The following is a 12,491-nucleotide window of genomic DNA, read 5'->3' on the forward strand; positions in this document are numbered from 1 at the left end:
CAGGCCGACCTCTCCACGGACACAGCTGCTTTGACGTTTGACAAACTCACAGGGCTCTGCCAGAAGGCAAAGCCTGCCAAAAATGGAATTTAACTCATTGGTATTCCTCTCCACGGAAGTGTTTAGTAAAAGGCGAAAGACTTGTGCGTGATGAAGAGAAACCAGAATAAGGACGCTCCTGCCTTCGTGTGGGGCCGAAGTCCCTCGTCGCACCACTCACCACCTTCGCGGAACCCCCTTCTCGGCTTGCGAGGCGTTCCAATTCCCAGGCAGCTCCCATTTCACTGAGGCCGCCCCGGCCCTTTGGCCAAGCCAATCAGATTGTGGACAGACTAAGATCCTGCCTTTTCCAGGCGGGCTAGAAAACGCTCAGCTGCTTGCAGATCTTGAGCGAGGAGCGAGAAAAGGAGACGGGCAACGCGGGGAGCGGTAAACGGGCCCTGTGGCGGGATGGAAACGTTGCCCCCTATGCCTGCAGGGGGAAATGCAGAACGCGCACGGGGGCCCTGTTGTTGCTACACCTTGCTGCACTTTTCGGCCAGTTGTCATGGCTGACAAAGCGTAATTGCAAGAAGACAAAAACCAAAGGAGCCTACCGAGAAGCCGCCACTCAGTCGGCAGGGGTACTTAGCGTGACCCCCGGCGGCCGTCCCATTTGGCTCACGCCCTGAAAAGCTGAGCAAGTTTTTTTTTTTTGTCCACAGGTGGAGAGAAGGCTGCACCGTTCCCAGCGGCACTGCAAGGCCAGGTCGATGCGTGGAGTGAACGGAGCAAGCCCCTTTTTCACCTCCCTGTTCTAAAAATCAGTTTAATAAGTTGTCCCCGTGTAGAGAACATATCAGATATTAAACTGATAAGAACAGATACTACACTTGATCTTAGCCAAAAGGCCGAGAAGCGATGACCCCCACTCTTTGCTGCCTGAGCCAACCTCCTCTGACACTTCTCAAGTGTCGCGGTGCAGTATTGTTAACTGGACGCAACACTGGCCGCTGCTGAGCACCCACCCACGGCCGTGCTCTCTTTGCACAGGCCGACCTCTCCACGGACACAGCTGCTTTGACGTTTGACAAACTCACAGGGCTCTGCCAGAAGGCAAAGCCTGCCAAAAATGGAATTTAACTCATTGGTATTCCTCTCCACGGAAGTGTTTAGTAAAAGGCGAAAGACTTGTGCGTGATGAAAAGAAACCAGAGTAAGGACGCTCCTGCCTTCGTGTGGGGCCGAAGTCCCTCGTCGCACCACTCACCACCTTCGCGGAACCCCCTTCTCGGCTTGCGAGGCGTTCCAATTCCCAGGCAGCTCCCATTTCCCTGAGGCCGCCCCGGCCCTTTGGCCAAGCCAATCAGATTGCGGACAGACTAAGATCCTGCCTTTTCCAGGCGGGCTAGCAAACGCTCAGCTGCTTGCAGATCTTGAGCGAGGAGCGAGAAAAGGAGACGGGCAACGCGGGGAGCGGTAAACGGGCCCTGTGGCGGGATGGAAACGTTGCCCCCTATGCCTGCAGGGGGAAATGCAGAACGCGCACGGGGGCCCTGTTGTTGCTACACCTTGCTGTGGCGCGCTGCACTTTTCGGCCAGTTGTCATGGCTGACAAAGCGTAATTGCAAGAAGACAAAAACCAAAGGAGCCTACCGAGAAGCCGCCACTAAGTCGGCAGGGGTACTTAGCGTGACCCCCGGCGGCCGTCCCATTTGGCTCACGCCCTGAAAAGCTGAGCAAGTTTTTTTTTTTTTTTGTCCACAGGTGGAGAGAAGGCTGCACCGTTCCCAGCGGCACTGCAAGTCCAGGTCGATGCGTGGAGTGAACGGAGCAAGCCCCTTTTTCAGCTCCCGGTTCTAAAAATCCGTTTAATAAGTTGTCCCCGTGTAGAGGACATATCAGATATTAAACTGATAAGAACAGATACTACACTTGATCTTAGCCAAAAGGCCGAGAAGCGATGACCCCCACTCTTTGCTGCCTGAGCCAACCTCCTCTGACACTTCTCAAGTGTCGCGGTGCAGTATTGTTAACTGCACGTAACACTGGCCGCTGCTGAGCACCCACCCACGGCCGTGCTCTCTTTGCACAGGCCGACCTCTCCACGGACACAGCTGCTTTGATGTTTGACAAACTCACAGGGCTCTGCCAGAAGGCAAAGCCTGCCAAAAATGGAATTTAACTCATTGGTATTCCTCTCCACGGAAGTGTTTAGTAAAAGGCGAAAGACTTGTGCGTGATGAAGAGAAACCAGAATAAGGACGCTCCTGCCTTCGTGTGGGGCCGAAGTCCCTCGTCGCACCACTCACCACCTTCGCGGAACCCCCTTCTCGGCTTGCGAGGCGTTCCAATTCCCAGGCAGCTCCCATTTCACTGAGGCCGCCCCGGCCCTTTGGCCAAGCCAATCAGATTGCGGACAGACTAAGATCCTGCCTTTTCCAGGCGGGCTAGCAAACGCTCAGCTGCTTGCAGATCTTGAGCGAGGAGCGAGAAAAGGAGACGGGCAACGCGGGGAGCGGTAAACGGGCCCTGTGGCGGGATGGAAACGTTGCCCCCTATGCCTGCAGGGGGAAATGCAGAACGCGCACGGGGGCCCTGTTGTTGCTACACCTTGCTGTGGCGCGCTGCACTTTTCGGCCAGTTGTCATGGCTGACAAAGCGTAATTGCAAGAAGACAAAAACTAAAGGAGCCTACCGAGAAGCCGCCACTAAGTCGGCAGGGGTACTTAGCGTGACCCCCGGCGGCCGTCCCATTTGGCTCACGCCCTGAAAAGCTGAGCAAGTTTTTTTTTTTGTCCACAGGTGGAGAGAAGGCTGCACCGTTCCCAGCGGCACTGCAAGGCCAGGTCGATGCGTAGAGTGAACGGAGCAAGCCCCTTTTTCACCTCCCAGTTCTAAAAATCCGTTTAATAAGTTGTCCCCGTGTAGAGGACATATCAGATATTAAACTGATAAGAACAGATACTACACTTGATCTTAGCCAAAAGGCCGAGAAGCGTTGACCCCAACTCTTTGCTGCCTGAGCCAACCTCCTCTAACACTTCTCAAGTGTCGCGGTGCAGTATTGTTAACTGGACGTAACACTGGCCGCTGCTGAGCACCCACCCACGGCCGTGCTCTCTTTGCACAGGCCGACCTCTCCACGGACACAGCTGCTTTGACGTTTGACAAACTCACAGGGCTCTGCCAGAAGGCAAAGCCTGCCAAAAATGGAATTTAACTCATTGGTATTCCTCTCCACGGAAGTGTTTAGTAAAAGGCAAAAGACTTGTGCGTGATGAAGAGAAACCAGAGTAAGGACGCTCCTGCCTTCGTGTGGGGCCGAAGTCCCTCGTCGCACCACTCACCACTTTCGCGGAACCCCCTTCTCGGCTTGCGAGGCGTTCTAATTCCCAGGCAGCTCCCATTTCCCTGAGGCCGCCCCGGCCCTTTGGCCAAGCCAATCAGATTGCGGACAGACTAAGATCCTGCCTTTTCCAGGCGGGCTAGCAAACGCTCAGCTGCTTGCAGATCTTGAGCGAGGAGCGAGAAAAGGAGACGGGCAACGCGGGGAGCGGTAAACGGGCCCTGTGGCGGGATGGAAACGTTGCCCCCTATGCCTGCAGGGGGAAATGCAGAACGCGCACGGGGGCCCTGTTGTTGCTACACCTTGCTGTGGCGCGCTGCACTTTTCGGCCAGTTGTCATGGCTGACAAAGCGTAATTGCAAGAAGACAAAAACCAAAGGAGCCTACCGAGAAGCCGCCACTAAGTCGGCAGGGGTACTTAGCGTGACCCCCGGCGGCCGTCCCATTTGGCTCACGCCCTGAAAAGCTGAGCAAGTTTTTTTTTTTGTCCACAGGTGGAGAGAAGGCTGCACCGTTCCCAGCGGCACTGCAAGGCCAGGTCGATGCGTAGAGTGAACGGAGCAAGCCCCTTTTTCATCTCCCGGTTCTAAAAATCCGTTTAATAAGTTGTCCCCGTGTAGAGGACATATCAGATATTAAACTGATAAGAACAGATACTACACTTGATCTTAGCCAAAAGGCCGAGAAGCGTTGACCCCAACTCTTTGCTGCCTGAGCCAACCTCCTCTGACACTTCTCAAGTGTCGCGGTGCAGTATTGTTAACTGGACGTAACACTGGCCGCTGCTGAGCACCCACCCACGGCCGTGCTCTCTTTGCACAGGCCGACCTCTCCACGGACACAGCTGCTTTGACGTTTGACAAACTCACAGGGCTCTGCCAGAAGGCAAAGCCTGCCAAAAATGGAATTTAACTCATCGGTATTCCTCTCCACGGAAGTCTTTAGTAAAAGGCGAAAGACTAATGCGTGATGAAGAGAAACCAGAGTAAGGACGCTCCTGCCTTCGTGTGGGGCCGAAGTCCCTCGTCGCACCACTCACCACCTTCGCGGAACCCCCTTCTCGGCTTGCGAGGCGTTCCAATTCCCAGGCAGCTCCCATTTCCCTGAGGCCGCCCCGGCCCTTTGGCCAAGCCAATCAGATTGCGGACAGACTAAGATCCTGCCTTTTCCAGGCGGGCTAGCAAACGCTCAGCTGCTTGCAGATCTTGAGCGAGGAGCGAGAAAAGGAGACGGGCAACGCGGGGAGCGGTAAACGGGCCCTGTGGCGGGATGGAAACGTTGCCCCCTATGCCTGCAGGGGGAAATGCAGAACGCGCACGGGGGCCCTGTTGTTGCTACACCTTGCTGTGGCGCGCTGCACTTTTCGGCCAGTTGTCATGGCTGACAAAGCGTAATTGCAAGAAGACAAAAACCAAAGGAGCCTACCGAGAAGCCGCCACTAAGTCGGCAGGGGTACTTAGCGTGACCCCCGGCGGCCGTCCCATTTGGCTCACGCCCTGAAAAGCTGAGCAAGTTTTTTTTTTTTTTGTCCACAGGTGGAGAGAAGGCTGCACCGTTCCCAGCGGCACTGCAAGTCCAGGTCGATGCATGGAGTGAACGGAGCAAGCCCCTTTTTCAGCTCCCGGTTCTAAAAATCCGTTTAATAAGTTGTCCCCGTGTAGAGGACATATCAGATATTAAACTGATAAGAACAGATACTACACTTGATCTTAGCCAAAAGGCCGAGAAGCGATGACCCCCACTCTTTGCTGCCTGAGCCAACCTCCTCTGACACTTCTCAAGTGTCGCGGTGCAGTATTGTTAACTGCACGTAACACTGGCCGCTGCTGAGCACCCACCCACGGCCGTGCTCTCTTTGCACAGGCCGACCTCTCCACGGACACAGCTGCTTTGACGTTTGACAAACTCACAGGGCTCTGCCAGAAGGCAAAGCCTGCCAAAAATGGAATTTAACTCATTGGTATTCCTCTCCACGGAAGTGTTTAGTAAAAGGCGAAAGACTTGTGCGTGATGAAGAGAAACCAGAATAAGGACGCTCCTGCCTTCGTGTGGGGCCGAAGTCCCTCGTCGCACCACTCACCACCTTCGCGGAACCCCCTTCTCGGCTTGCGAGGCGTTCCAATTCCCAGGCAGCTCCCATTTCACTGAGGCCGCCCCGGCCCTTTGGCCAAGCCAATCAGATTGCGGACAGACTAAGATCCTGCCTTTTCCAGGCTGGCTAGCAAACGCTCAGCTGCTTGCAGATCTTGAGCGAGGAGCGAGAAAAGGAGACGGGCAACGCGGGGAGCGGTAAACGGGCCCTGTGGCGGGATGGAAACGTTGCCCCCTATGCCTGCAGGGGGAAATGCAGAACGCGCACGGGGGCCCTGTTGTTGCTACACCTTGCTGTGGCGCGCTGCACTTTTCGGCCAGTTGTCATGGCTGACAAAGCGTAATTGCAAGAAGACAAAAACCAAAGGAGCCTACCGAGAAGCCGCCACTAAGTCGGCAGGGGTACTTAGCGTGACCCCCGGCGGCCGTCCCATTTGGCTCACGCCCTGAAAAGCTGAGCAAGTTTTTTTTTTTTTGTCCACAGGTGGAGAGAAGGCTGCACCGTTCCCAGCTGCACTGCAAGGCCAGGTCGATGCGTGGAGTGAACGGAGCAAGCCCCTTTTTCACCTCCCGGTACTAAAAATCCGTTTAATAAGTTGTCCCCGTGTAGAGGACATATCAGATATTAAACTGATAAGAACAGATACTACACTTGATCTTAGCCAAAAGGCCGAGAAAATGACCCCCACTCTTTGCTGCCTGAGCCAACCTCCTCTGACACTTCTCAAGTGTCGCGGTGCAGTATTGTTAACTGGACGTAACACTGGCCGCTGCTGAGCACCCACCCACGGCTGTGCTCTCTTTGCACAGGCCGACCTCTCCACGGACACAGCTGCTTTGACGTTTGACAAACTCACAGGGCTCTGCCAGAAGGCAAAGCCTGCCAAAAATGGAATTTAACTCATTGGTATTCCTCTCCACGGAAGTCTTTAGTAAAAGGCGAAAGACTTGTGCGTGATGAAGAGAAACCAGAGTAAGGACGCTCCTGCCTTCGTGTGGGGCCGAAGTCCCTCGTCGCACCACTCACCACCTTCGCGGAACCCCCTTCTCGGCTTGCGAGGCGTTCCATTTCCCAGGCAGCTCCCATTTCCCTGAGGCCGCCCCGGCCCTTTGGCCGAGCCAATCAGATTGCGGACAGACTAAAATCCTGCCTTTTCCAGGCGGGCTAGCAAACGCTCAGCTGCTTGCAGATCTTGAGCGAGGAGCGAGAAAAGGAGACGGGCAACGCGGGGAGCGGTAAACGGGCCCTGTGGCGGGATGGAAACGTTGCCCCCTATGCCTGCAGGCGGAAATGCAGAACGCGCACGGGGGCCCTGTTGTTGCTACACCTTGCTGTGGCGCGCTGCACTTTTCGGCCAGTTGTCATGGCTGACAAAGCGTAATTGCAAGAAGACAAAAACCAAAGGAGCCTACCGAGAAGCCGCCACTAAGTCGGCAGGGGTACTTAGCGTGACCCCCGGCGGCCGTCCCATTTGGCTCACGCCCTGAAAAGCTGAGCAAGTTTTTTTTTTTTGTCCACAGGTGGAGAGAAGGCTGCACCGTTCCCAGCGGCACTGCAAGGCCAGGTCGATGCGTGGAGTGAACGGAGCAAGCCCCTTTTTCAGCTCCCGGTTCTAAAAATCCGTTTAATAAGTTGTCCCCGTGTAGAGGACATATCAGATATTAAACTGATAAGAACAGATACTACACTTGATCTTAGCCAAAAGGCCGAGAAGCGATGACCCCCACTCTTTGCTGCCTGAGCCAACCTCCTCTGACACTTCTCAAGTGTCGCGGTGCAGTATTGTTAACTGGACGTAACACTGGCCGCTGCTGAGCACCCACCCACGGCCGTGCTCTCTTTGCACAGGCCGACCTCTCCACGGACACAGCTGCTTTGACGTTTGACAAACTCACAGGGCTCTGCCAGAAGGCAAAGCCTGCCAAAAATGGAATTTAACTCATTGGTATTCCTCTCCACGGAAGTCTTTAGTAAAAGGCGAAAGACTTGTGCGTGATGAAGAGAAACCAGAGTAAGGACGCTCCTGCCTTCGTGTGGGGCCGAAGTCCCTCGTCGCACCACTCACCACCTTCGCGGAACCCCCTTCTCGGCTTGCGAGGCGTTCCATTTCCCAGGCAGCTCCCATTTCCCTGAGGCCGCCCCGGCCCTTTGGCCGAGCCAATCAGATTGCGGACAGACTAAGATCCTGCCTTTTCCAGGCGGGCTAGCAAACGCTCAGCTGCTTGCAGATCTTGAGCGAGGAGCGAGAAAAGGAGACGGGCAACGCGGGGAGCGGTAAACGGGCCCTGTGGCGGGATGGAAACGTTGCCCCCTATGCCTGCAGGGGGAAATGCAGAACGCGCACGGGGGCCCTGTTGTTGCTACACCTTGCTGTGGCGCGCTGCACTTTTCGGCCAGTTGTCATGGCTGACAAAGCGTAATTGCAAGAAGACAAAAACCAAAGGAGCCTACCGAGAAGCCGCCACTAAGTCGGCAGGGGTACTTAGCGTGACCCCCGGCGGCCGTCCCATTTGGCTCACGCCCTGAAAAGCTGAGCAAGTTTTTTTTTTTTGTCCACAGGTGGAGAGAAGGCTGCACCGTTCCCAGCGGCACTGCAAGGCCAGGTCGATGCGTGGAGTGAACGGAGCAAGCCCCTTTTTCAGCTCCCGGTTCTAAAAATCCGTTTAATAAGTTGTCCCCGTGTAGAGGACATATCAGATATTAAACTGATAAGAACAGATACTACACTTGATCTTAGCCAAAAGGCCGAGAAGCGATGACCCCCACTCTTTGCTGCCTGAGCCAACCTCCTCTGACACTTCTCAAGTGTCGCGGTGCAGTATTGTTAACTGGACGTAACACTGGCCGCTGCTGAGCACCCACCCACGGCCGTGCTCTCTTTGCACAGGCCGACCTCTCCACGGACACAGCTGCTTTGACGTTTGACAAACTCACAGGGCTCTGCCAGAAGGCAAAGCCTGCCAAAAATGGAATTTAACTCATTGGTATTCCTCTCCACGGAAGTCTTTAGTAAAAGGCGAAAGACTTGTGCGTGATGAAGAGAAACCAGAGTAAGGACGCTCCTGCCTTCGTGTGGGGCCGAAGTCCCTCGTCGCACCACTCACCACCTTCGCGGAACCCCCTTCTCGGCTTGCGAGGCGTTCCATTTCCCAGGCAGCTCCCATTTCCCTGAGGCCGCCCCGGCCCTTTGGCCGAGCCAATCAGATTGCGGACAGACTAAGATCCTGCCTTTTCCAGGCGGGCTAGCAAACGCTCAGCTGCTTGCAGATCTTGAGCGAGGAGCGAGAAAAGGAGACGGGCAACGCGGGGAGCGGTAAACGGGCCCTGTGGCGGGATGGAAACGTTGCCCCCTATGCCTGCAGGGGGAAATGCAGAACGCGCACGGGGGCCCTGTTGTTGCTACACCTTGCTGTGGCGCGCTGCACTTTTCGGCCAGTTGTCATGGCTGACAAAGCGTAATTGCAAGAAGACAAAAACCAAAGGAGCCTACCGAGAAGCCGCCACTAAGTCGGCAGGGGTACTTAGCGTGACCCCCGGCGGCCGTCCCATTTGGCTCACGCCCTGAAAAGCTGAGCAAGTTTTTTTTTTTTTGTCCACAGGTGGAGAGAAGGCTGCACCGTTCCCAGCTGCACTGCAAGGCCAGGTCGATGCGTGGAGTGAACGGAGCAAGCCCCTTTTTCACCTCCCGGTACTAAAAATCCGTTTAATAAGTTGTCCCCGTGTAGAGGACATATCAGATATTAAACTGATAAGAACAGATACTACACTTGATCTTAGCCAAAAGGCCGAGAAGCGATGACCCCCACTCTTTGCTGCCTGAGCCAACCTCCTCTGACACTTCTCAAGTGTCGCGGTGCAGTATTGTTAACTGGACGTAACACTGGCCGCTGCTGAGCACCCACCCACGGCCGTGCTCTCTTTGCACAGGCCGACCTCTCCACGGACACAGCTGCTTTGACGTTTGACAAACTCACAGGGCTCTGCCAGAAGGCAAAGCCTGCCAAAAATGGAATTTAACTCATTGGTATTCCTCTCCACGGAAGTCTTTAGTAAAAGGCGAAAGACTTGTGCGTGATGAAGAGAAACCAGAGTAAGGACGCTCCTGCCTTCGTGTGGGGCCGAAGTCCCTCGTCGCACCACTCACCACCTTCGCGGAACCCCCTTCTCGGCTTGCGAGGCGTTCCATTTCCCAGGCAGCTCCCATTTCCCTGAGGCCGCCCCGGCCCTTTGGCCGAGCCAATCAGATTGCGGACAGACTAAAATCCTGCCTTTTCCAGGCGGGCTAGCAAACGCTCAGCTGCTTGCAGATCTTGAGCGAGGAGCGAGAAAAGGAGACGGGCAACGCGGGGAGCGGTAAACGGGCCCTGTGGCGGGATGGAAACGTTGCCCCCTATGCCTGCAGGCGGAAATGCAGAACGCGCACGGGGGCCCTGTTGTTGCTACACCTTGCTGTGGCGCGCTGCACTTTTCGGCCAGTTGTCATGGCTGACAAAGCGTAATTGCAAGAAGACAAAAACCAAAGGAGCCTACCGAGAAGCCGCCACTAAGTCGGCAGGGGTACTTAGCGTGACCCCCGGCGGCCGTCCCATTTGGCTCACGCCCTGAAAAGCTGAGCAAGTTTTTTTTTTTTGTCCACAGGTGGAGAGAAGGCTGCACCGTTCCCAGCGGCACTGCAAGGCCAGGTCGATGCGTGGAGTGAACGGAGCAAGCCCCTTTTTCAGCTCCCGGTTCTAAAAATCCGTTTAATAAGTTGTCCCCGTGTAGAGGACATATCAGATATTAAACTGATAAGAACAGATACTACACTTGATCTTAGCCAAAAGGCCGAGAAGCGATGACCCCCACTCTTTGCTGCCTGAGCCAACCTCCTCTGACACTTCTCAAGTGTCGCGGTGCAGTATTGTTAACTGGACGTAACACTGGCCGCTGCTGAGCACCCACCCACGGCCGTGCTCTCTTTGCACAGGCCGACCTCTCCACGGACACAGCTGCTTTGACGTTTGACAAACTCACAGGGCTCTGCCAGAAGGCAAAGCCTGCCAAAAATGGAATTTAACTCATTGGTATTCCTCTCCACGGAAGTCTTTAGTAAAAGGCGAAAGACTTGTGCGTGATGAAGAGAAACCAGAGTAAGGACGCTCCTGCCTTCGTGTGGGGCCGAAGTCCCTCGTCGCACCACTCACCACCTTCGCGGAACCCCCTTCTCGGCTTGCGAGGCGTTCCATTTCCCAGGCAGCTCCCATTTCCTTGAGGCCGCCCCGGCCCTTTGGCCGAGCCAATCAGATTGCGGACAGACTAAGATCCTGCCTTTTCCAGGCGGGCTAGCAAACGCTCAGCTGCTTGCAGATCTTGAGCGAGGAGCGAGAAAAGGAGACGGGCAACGCGGGGAGCGGTAAACGGGCCCTGTGGCGGGATGGAAACGTTGCCCCCTATGCCTGCAGGGGGAAATGCAGAACGCGCACGGGGGCCCTGTTGTTGCTACACCTTGCTGTGGCGCGCTGCACTTTTCGGCCAGTTGTCATGGCTGACAAAGCGTAATTGCAAGAAGACAAAAACCAAAGGAGCCTACCGAGAAGCCGCCACTAAGTCGGCAGGGGTACTTAGCGTGACCCCCGGCGGCCGTCCCATTTGGCTCACGCCCTGAAAAGCTGAGCAAGTTTTTTTTTTTTGTCCACAGGTGGAGAGAAGGCTGCACCGTTCCCAGCGGCACTGCAAGGCCAGGTCGATGCGTGGAGTGAACGGAGCAAGCCCCTTTTTCAGCTCCCGGTTCTAAAAATCCGTTTAATAAGTTGTCCCCGTGTAGAGGACATATCAGATATTAAACTGATAAGAACAGATACTACACTTGATCTTAGCCAAAAGGCCGAGAAGCGATGACCCCCACTCTTTGCTGCCTGAGCCAACCTCCTCTGACACTTCTCAAGTGTCGCGGTGCAGTATTGTTAACTGGACGTAACACTGGCCGCTGCTGAGCACCCACCCACGGCCGTGCTCTCTTTGCACAGGCCGACCTCTCCACGGACACAGCTGCTTTGACGTTTGACAAACTCACAGGGCTCTGCCAGAAGGCAAAGCCTGCCAAAAATGGAATTTAACTCATCGGTATTCCTCTCCACGGAAGTCTTTAGTAAAAGGCGAAAGACTTGTGCGTGATGAAGAGAAACCAGAGTAAGGACGCTCCTGCCTTCGTGTGGGGCCGAAGTCCCTCGTCGCACCACTCACCACCTTCGCGGAACCCCCTTCTCGGCTTGCGAGGCGTTCCATTTCCCAGGCAGCTCCCATTTCCCTGAGGCCGCCCCGGCCCTTTGGCCGAGCCAATCAGATTGCGGACAGACTAAGATCCTGCCTTTTCCAGGCGGGCTAGCAAACGCTCAGCTGCTTGCAGATCTTGAGCGAGGAGCGAGAAAAGGAGACGGGCAACGCGGGGAGCGGTAAACGGGCCCTGTGGCGGGATGGAAACGTTGCCCCCTATGCCTGCAGGGGGAAATGCAGAACGCGCACGGGGGCCCTGTTGTTGCTACACCTTGCTGTGGCGCGCTGCACTTTTCGGCCAGTTGTCATGGCTGACAAAGCGTAATTGCAAGAAGACAAAAACCAAAGGAGCCTACCGAGAAGCCGCCACTAAGTCGGCAGGGGTACTTAGCGTGACCCCCGGCGGCCGTCCCATTTGGCTCACGCCCTGAAAAGCTGAGCAAGTTTTTTTTTTTTGTCCACAGGTGGAGAGAAGGCTGCACCGTTCCCAGCGGCACTGCAAGGCCAGGTCGATGCGTGGAGTGAACGGAGCAAGCCCCTTTTTCAGCTCCCGGTTCTAAAAATCCGTTTAATAAGTTGTCCCCGTGTAGAGGACATATCAGATATTAAACTGATAAGAACAGATACTACACTTGATCTTAGCCAAAAGGCCGAGAAGCGATGACCCCCACTCTTTGCTGCCTGAGCCAACCTCCTCTGACACTTCTCAAGTGTCGCGGTGCAGTATTGTTAACTGGACGTAACACTGGCCGCTGCTGAGCACCCACCCACGGCCGTGCTCTCTTTGCACAGGCCGACCTCTCCACGGACACAGCTGCT

At 55.3% G+C, this 12,491-nt stretch overlaps 24 non-coding genes across 24 annotated transcripts; all 24 read right to left on the reverse strand.

Moving 5' to 3' along the window:
* Window positions 1–54: 54 nt before the first annotated feature.
* LOC137113981 (U5 spliceosomal RNA) lies at window positions 55–170 on the reverse strand. Its single transcript, XR_010913097.1, has one exon. It is a non-coding gene; the product is annotated as a U5 spliceosomal RNA (small nuclear RNA).
* Window positions 171–711: 541 nt separating this feature from the next.
* LOC137114225 (U2 spliceosomal RNA) lies at window positions 712–902 on the reverse strand. The gene has a single exon (XR_010913333.1). It is a non-coding gene; the product is annotated as a U2 spliceosomal RNA (small nuclear RNA).
* Window positions 903–1,083: 181 nt separating this feature from the next.
* On the reverse strand, window positions 1,084–1,199 carry LOC137113972 (U5 spliceosomal RNA). The gene has a single exon (XR_010913088.1). It is a non-coding gene; the product is annotated as a U5 spliceosomal RNA (small nuclear RNA).
* Window positions 1,200–1,753: 554 nt separating this feature from the next.
* LOC137114344 (U2 spliceosomal RNA) lies at window positions 1,754–1,944 on the reverse strand. Its single transcript, XR_010913449.1, has one exon. It is a non-coding gene; the product is annotated as a U2 spliceosomal RNA (small nuclear RNA).
* Window positions 1,945–2,125: 181 nt separating this feature from the next.
* LOC137113982 (U5 spliceosomal RNA) lies at window positions 2,126–2,241 on the reverse strand. The gene has a single exon (XR_010913098.1). It is a non-coding gene; the product is annotated as a U5 spliceosomal RNA (small nuclear RNA).
* Window positions 2,242–2,791: 550 nt separating this feature from the next.
* LOC137114421 (U2 spliceosomal RNA) lies at window positions 2,792–2,982 on the reverse strand. Its single transcript, XR_010913522.1, has one exon. It is a non-coding gene; the product is annotated as a U2 spliceosomal RNA (small nuclear RNA).
* A 181-nt stretch (window positions 2,983–3,163) lies between these two features.
* On the reverse strand, window positions 3,164–3,279 carry LOC137113965 (U5 spliceosomal RNA). Its single transcript, XR_010913082.1, has one exon. It is a non-coding gene; the product is annotated as a U5 spliceosomal RNA (small nuclear RNA).
* A 550-nt stretch (window positions 3,280–3,829) lies between these two features.
* On the reverse strand, window positions 3,830–4,020 carry LOC137114416 (U2 spliceosomal RNA). Its single transcript, XR_010913517.1, has one exon. It is a non-coding gene; the product is annotated as a U2 spliceosomal RNA (small nuclear RNA).
* Window positions 4,021–4,201: 181 nt separating this feature from the next.
* LOC137113904 (U5 spliceosomal RNA) lies at window positions 4,202–4,317 on the reverse strand. The gene has a single exon (XR_010913023.1). It is a non-coding gene; the product is annotated as a U5 spliceosomal RNA (small nuclear RNA).
* A 553-nt stretch (window positions 4,318–4,870) lies between these two features.
* On the reverse strand, window positions 4,871–5,061 carry LOC137114378 (U2 spliceosomal RNA). The gene has a single exon (XR_010913480.1). It is a non-coding gene; the product is annotated as a U2 spliceosomal RNA (small nuclear RNA).
* A 181-nt stretch (window positions 5,062–5,242) lies between these two features.
* Window positions 5,243–5,358, reverse strand: LOC137113983 (U5 spliceosomal RNA). The gene has a single exon (XR_010913099.1). It is a non-coding gene; the product is annotated as a U5 spliceosomal RNA (small nuclear RNA).
* Window positions 5,359–5,910: 552 nt separating this feature from the next.
* Window positions 5,911–6,101, reverse strand: LOC137113287 (U2 spliceosomal RNA). The gene has a single exon (XR_010912423.1). It is a non-coding gene; the product is annotated as a U2 spliceosomal RNA (small nuclear RNA).
* A 179-nt stretch (window positions 6,102–6,280) lies between these two features.
* On the reverse strand, window positions 6,281–6,396 carry LOC137113546 (U5 spliceosomal RNA). The gene has a single exon (XR_010912673.1). It is a non-coding gene; the product is annotated as a U5 spliceosomal RNA (small nuclear RNA).
* A 551-nt stretch (window positions 6,397–6,947) lies between these two features.
* On the reverse strand, window positions 6,948–7,138 carry LOC137114099 (U2 spliceosomal RNA). Its single transcript, XR_010913212.1, has one exon. It is a non-coding gene; the product is annotated as a U2 spliceosomal RNA (small nuclear RNA).
* Window positions 7,139–7,319: 181 nt separating this feature from the next.
* On the reverse strand, window positions 7,320–7,435 carry LOC137113547 (U5 spliceosomal RNA). Its single transcript, XR_010912674.1, has one exon. It is a non-coding gene; the product is annotated as a U5 spliceosomal RNA (small nuclear RNA).
* Window positions 7,436–7,986: 551 nt separating this feature from the next.
* LOC137114100 (U2 spliceosomal RNA) lies at window positions 7,987–8,177 on the reverse strand. The gene has a single exon (XR_010913213.1). It is a non-coding gene; the product is annotated as a U2 spliceosomal RNA (small nuclear RNA).
* Window positions 8,178–8,358: 181 nt separating this feature from the next.
* Window positions 8,359–8,474, reverse strand: LOC137113548 (U5 spliceosomal RNA). The gene has a single exon (XR_010912675.1). It is a non-coding gene; the product is annotated as a U5 spliceosomal RNA (small nuclear RNA).
* Window positions 8,475–9,026: 552 nt separating this feature from the next.
* LOC137114295 (U2 spliceosomal RNA) lies at window positions 9,027–9,217 on the reverse strand. Its single transcript, XR_010913402.1, has one exon. It is a non-coding gene; the product is annotated as a U2 spliceosomal RNA (small nuclear RNA).
* A 181-nt stretch (window positions 9,218–9,398) lies between these two features.
* LOC137113549 (U5 spliceosomal RNA) lies at window positions 9,399–9,514 on the reverse strand. Its single transcript, XR_010912676.1, has one exon. It is a non-coding gene; the product is annotated as a U5 spliceosomal RNA (small nuclear RNA).
* A 551-nt stretch (window positions 9,515–10,065) lies between these two features.
* LOC137114101 (U2 spliceosomal RNA) lies at window positions 10,066–10,256 on the reverse strand. The gene has a single exon (XR_010913214.1). It is a non-coding gene; the product is annotated as a U2 spliceosomal RNA (small nuclear RNA).
* A 181-nt stretch (window positions 10,257–10,437) lies between these two features.
* Window positions 10,438–10,553, reverse strand: LOC137113550 (U5 spliceosomal RNA). The gene has a single exon (XR_010912677.1). It is a non-coding gene; the product is annotated as a U5 spliceosomal RNA (small nuclear RNA).
* A 551-nt stretch (window positions 10,554–11,104) lies between these two features.
* LOC137114102 (U2 spliceosomal RNA) lies at window positions 11,105–11,295 on the reverse strand. The gene has a single exon (XR_010913215.1). It is a non-coding gene; the product is annotated as a U2 spliceosomal RNA (small nuclear RNA).
* Window positions 11,296–11,476: 181 nt separating this feature from the next.
* Window positions 11,477–11,592, reverse strand: LOC137113804 (U5 spliceosomal RNA). The gene has a single exon (XR_010912926.1). It is a non-coding gene; the product is annotated as a U5 spliceosomal RNA (small nuclear RNA).
* A 551-nt stretch (window positions 11,593–12,143) lies between these two features.
* LOC137114104 (U2 spliceosomal RNA) lies at window positions 12,144–12,334 on the reverse strand. Its single transcript, XR_010913216.1, has one exon. It is a non-coding gene; the product is annotated as a U2 spliceosomal RNA (small nuclear RNA).
* Window positions 12,335–12,491: the final 157 nt, after the last annotated feature.

This window comes from Channa argus, unplaced genomic scaffold (assembly GCF_033026475.1).
Source record: "Channa argus isolate prfri unplaced genomic scaffold, Channa argus male v1.0 Contig016, whole genome shotgun sequence".
Classification (NCBI taxonomy): Eukaryota; Metazoa; Chordata; class Actinopteri; order Anabantiformes; family Channidae; genus Channa; species Channa argus.